Genomic DNA, 5,463 nt, shown 5'->3' on the forward strand with positions numbered 1-5,463 from the left:
TAATTCAAACATATGCCAATAAAAATAGTGAGTTCAAAGATATAATTATTTTTGCAAAGAAGATCTATTCCTGTCTGCATTCCTACTGCAACTTTAGCATAAATTTACCATTACCTAGTGTGTTACAGAGCTAACAGATCTAATTTTATGTTTTTCCCCAACACTAATCATACAAAGCTGTCAGCTGTCAGCTGTGAGCTATATATTTATTTTGCATCAAGCATACCCAAGTAGGTGAAAACTTACTCCTATACCATGATATTTTATGCAGAGAAATTTAATTTCACATACACGGAAATTATATTTCATTTACATATATTAACATTACGAGAAAATTATATTTGCCAGATTTGTTGGTGAAAACTATGTTGTCAATTGATTATTTTTTTTTTAAAGTAGATTTGGCTTATTTTTAACTGTTACTGCCAAATATGTAATAGTATTAATTGATTCCATCTGGGGAAAACCCTCAGTGCTAAATATAATGTATTGCAGGAGAGTTTCTGATGAGAAACTCTCATTAGAACAACAATAATTTTTTGAATTAATGAATGCTTACGTGATTTTTCAAGCTCCTGACCATGCTCTTTATTCTTCAATTTTTAATTTTGCAAATATTTATTAATTACCTGCTAAGTACAAGTCACTGTGAAAGATACTAGATGAGTAAATTAAAGTTTCCATACTCCTGAAGCTTGTCTAACATATGGCACTAGCCCTTAAGAACATACTGTAATGCAAGGTGAGAACATATTCTTTTAATACCATAAAAGAGTATGATGGAAGTTCTACAGGGTGTGACTGCCTCAAAATCAGGGAGTGGTCACCTCTCTTGGGAGGAATTGGGAAAATATACAAGGAATTTACATTACATTTAAAAATAAGGATTATGTCTTAATAGGTAGAAATAGGCAAAAGGAAATTCCAAGCAGGATAGCACTTACAAAGACAAGAAAATACAAGGACTGCTTAGGTATTGAAAGTGTTCTCTTTATCTGGCAAGCAGAAAAGCTCTAGGCAGAGATGAGGGAAAAAGTTGGAGTGGTACGAGGGATAGAGCAATGGGTATATTGCTAGCAGTCTTGACAATGAACACGATGAGTTTTTATTTTATTCCATTAAGCAGTTGGAAGTCATTTATGTATTTTAGTGGAAAGATACGTGAGTGGTGGTGTGCCTATGAAGATGAAGTAACACTAAATGTAGGAAAGATGTGGACAGAGATAAATGTAGACCCTGAGTTAGAGGTAAGCAAAGTAATTCTGGAAATGAATACTTGAAGTAAAGGAAGGAAAATACTGTAGAAACATTTCAGGGATAAAAATCTATATAATTGGGCAACTAAGTATTTGGGTAATAATGTGCAACAATGATGGGTTATAAAAACAAAGGAGAAGTGATTTTGCAAATGAGAAAAAAATTTTACAAATAATGACCTAATCTGTACTTAATTTTTTTTAAACTAGTATTTCTAAACAAGAAACCATAGAATACTGAACATGAAGGTGAAATTTCTGTGAGTACATGTTAATCTGAATGTAAGCTGTGCCGTTAAGATCTGTACACAGAAATAGAAGCCAGACTAGTTAAGACAACACAGAAGAATAAATAAGTTTTGAGAAGTACTCCCTTTAGTTGCTCCTTTTTCTTTAACACTAATGACTTGAAACTTCTGAACTTACATAGTTAGTAAAATAGACATATTATTAAAAGATTCTGGGAATCCAAAGAGCAGGCTAATTACAGATTACCAACAACCATCTCTCCCTTTCCCCCTTTGACTCTGAATGCACATTGTGCCTCCAAACAAAACAAAACAAGCAACAACAAAATCTTCTTTCTTCATTTCTTTCTCAAGCATAAAATTGTATTCAAGATTCCAAGTAAAAAATGTGAGATAAAATTGGAGATATTTATAGCAATACTAGAAGTTCTTAAAGAACAGGCTAGTTTCAAAAGGTTATGTGTAAGTCTATGTGTTGTTAGGTCCAAATAAAATTATGCAGACTCCTAGACCTTTTCCAGGATTAACATTAGGCTAACAGATATCTGATATTAATGCTGAAAATATATTTTTTTTAACTTCAACAATCAATATTATGGGAAGATGGCTGAGAAGTAAGCTCCAGGAATCAGCCTTTCCACCAGAACAGCTATTAAACAGACAGGAACTGTCTGAATCAACAATTGTAAACTCCAGAGCCTAGTAGAACACTGTGCAGCATTCAGGGAAGAGTAGGAAAAAGAGGCTGCTAAATCTCAATAAATACCAGTAAATTACACTTTCCACACAGTAGCTAATGTTGCTCATCATCCAGCCTCACTGCAGGGAGCAGTGAGGTATTCAACCCCAGCTCTGGCACAGCTTGGAGTATAAAGACCTGGTTCCCCAAGATCTGGAGGTGTGATTCGGAGGACACATCACTACCTTTGATCAGCTCCTTTAGATCATTGAGGGATGAACTCCGAAGGTGGCCATTACTCAACCTGCCCTGGGAAAAAGCAGCAGAGGAGACTTAAAGATGGTATGCTTCCTCAAAATTATGGAAAAACAGTTAAAGGGCCGCATTTACTGGGTAAGTGCCTAATCAAGAAAACATAGCTTCAAAGAGCCATAGACGAAGCTCCTGGCATGCTTCCTTTTCCCTCCCTCATTCCCTCACCAGGGAAGTTTCGAGTCTGCTGGTATTCCCTCTGTGGGTCCCTGACCTTGCTCCAGCTGGGAAAGACTGACCTAAAAACACCTGTCTGGTGTGCACCCCCTCTCAGAATTTTTCCTCCAGGTAAATGCAGCTTGAGACAGAAAAACAATGTAAGAAATGATAAGTTGGGCAGTCTGGGGCCAGAGCTCACATGCTTTAAGTTCTGCATTGGAAGGAGCATTCAAATTCCTGTAAACATGGGGAACTCCTAAGGCCATTAGCAAACACAAGCCCAGGACAAGATACAGGACTAGAAAGACAGGGAAGATCCTGTGATTTGCATTTGTGTTGGGTTGACCTTTTTTTTTTTTTTTAAGATTTTTTATTTATTTCTCTCCCCTTCCCCATCCCCCACCCCCAGTTGTCTGCTCTCTGTGTCCATTCGCTGTGTGTTCTTCTGTGTCCGCTTATATTCTTGTCACCCAGAATCTGTGTCTCGTTTTGTTGTGTCAGCTCTCTGTGTGTGCGGCACCATTCCTGGGCGGGCTGCACTTTTTTCGTGCTGGGCAGTTCTCTTTATGGGGCACACTCCTTGCATGTGGGGCTCCCCTACGTGGGGGACACCTCTGCGTGGCACAGCACTCCTTATGTGCATCAGCACTGCTCATGGGCCAGCTCATCACACAGATCAGGAGGCCCTGGGTTTGAACTGTGGACCTCCTATGTGGTAGGCAGATGCCTTATCCATTGGGCCAAATCTGCTTGCCGGGTTGACCTTCTTGATAGGAGGGCTGAACTCAGAAGGACAGCATCAACCAATGCAAAGCCAATTTGCAAAAATTGTAAAAGGTGTTTTATCATTTGGTTAATCATGGCACTCAATAAAATCTTTGCCTCCTTGCTAGCTGAATACAAACTCCAGAAACAGCTCAGGGACTAAATTCCAGAATTAATGTTTAAAAATATTAAAATATACAGTGTGCCACAGAAGAGTACAAGATGAACAAAGATACAGGAAACGATTATCCATACATAGGAAGAAGATAAAAATCCAGAAAACACCAACAAAGAAGACCGAACTGTGGTATACCAGAAAAAAAAAAACCACACTTTTAAAATATAATCTTCAATATGTTCAAGAAAATGAAGGAAAATACAGGGAAAAAACTAAATGGTATAAAGGAAAACAATGAATGAACAATATGAGAATCTCAGTAAAGTGATAGATATTTAAAAAGGAATCAAACAAACTACAAGAATTTGAAGACCTCAATAACTGAAATGAAAAAAGTCCCTAGAGGGTTTCAACAGAAGCTTAGAGATGGCATAAGAAAGAATCTGTGACCTCAAAGACAAGATAATTGAAACAAGGTTGAGGACCAGAAAGAAAAAATAAACTATAAAAAGCAAAAATAACCTAAGAGACCTGTGAAACACTATTGCATGCCAATATAGACATTGCAAGAATTCGAGATGGAGAAGAGAAAAGAAAGAAGAAGAAAGAATATTCAAAGAAATAGTGAGAGAAAACTTCCACATCTTGGCAACATTTATGAATATGCATATTTAAGAAGTCCATAGAACACCAACTAAGATAAAGGTGAAGAGAAATATGCCCAGACATTTGGTGGTCGAACTGTTGAATGCTAAGGACAAGGAGAGGCTTCTGAAAGCTGCAAAAGAAAAGCAACATGATATGTACAAGGTAGTCCCATTTAGATTAAGTGCAGATTTCTCATCAGAAACCATCAAAACAAAGAGGCAGTGAGTTGAAATACTTAACAGTGGTGAGAGAAAACAATTGTCAGCCAAGAATTTTAATACTGAGGAATGGATGTAGCTCAGTGGTTTGAGCACCTGCTTTCCATGCATGAGGTCCCAGGTTCAAGCCCTGGTTTCTCCTAAAAAAAAAAAGAAAAGAATTTTAAATCTGGCAAGACTTTCTTTCAAACACGAGGGAGAAACTGAGACATTCCCAGATAAATAAAAACTGAGGGAGTTCATTACCACTAGACCTGCCTTACAAGCAATCCTAAATAGAGTTCTTTCAACTGAAAGGAAAGGACACTAGACAGTTATTCAAAGCAGCATAAAGAAAAAAAGACCTTCTGTAAAGGTAATCATTTAGGTAATTATAAATGCCAGTATTATTGTATTGTGTCTTTTGATATGCAAATCTTCTTATTCTTACATGCAAATAATCATAAAAAGTAATGATAAGTTTTGGACATAAAAATGTACAAAGATAAAAGTCATAACAAGCACAAAAATAAGTAGGGGCTGGAGAGGTATGAGAATAGTATATGTGTATGCTATTGAAGTCAAGTATGTATCAAATATAAAAATGATGGTTATATATTTAGGATGCTAAAATTTAATCTCATGGTAACCATAAGGAAAATATATGAAAAACATATCCAGAAAATGGGAAGGAACTCAATATAGTACAATACCAAAATCAAATAAATGATATAGGCATTAAGGGAAGAATTGAGAGTCATAAAAGTATAAGATTTGCAAAGACTAAATAGCAGAATAGCAGAAGAAAGCCCTGCATTTGCTTTAAATGTAAATGGATTAAATTATCCAGTCAATAGGCAGTGATTGGCAAATAGATAATAAAGCATGACCTAACTATATGTTGTTTACAAGAGACTCATCTTAAAGTCAAAGACATAAGTAGTTTGGAAGTGAAAGTATAGAAAAAATACATCATGCAAGTAGTAACCAAAACAGAGCTGAGATATCTACAGTAACAGCAAATAAACTAGACTTTAAATAAAAAACTGCTGTAAAGACAAAAAAAGTCATTATATACTGA

The 5,463-nt window shown here is 36.2% G+C and overlaps 1 non-coding gene across 1 annotated transcript; it reads left to right on the forward strand.

The window, feature by feature from the left end:
- The first annotated feature begins 4,469 nt into the window (after positions 1-4,469).
- TRNAG-UCC (transfer RNA glycine (anticodon UCC)) lies at positions 4,470-4,545 on the forward strand. Its single transcript has one exon. It is a non-coding gene; the product is annotated as a tRNA-Gly (tRNA).
- Positions 4,546-5,463: the final 918 nt, after the last annotated feature.

This window comes from Dasypus novemcinctus, chromosome 2 (assembly GCF_030445035.2).
Source record: "Dasypus novemcinctus isolate mDasNov1 chromosome 2, mDasNov1.1.hap2, whole genome shotgun sequence".
Taxonomy (NCBI): domain Eukaryota; kingdom Metazoa; phylum Chordata; class Mammalia; order Cingulata; family Dasypodidae; genus Dasypus; species Dasypus novemcinctus.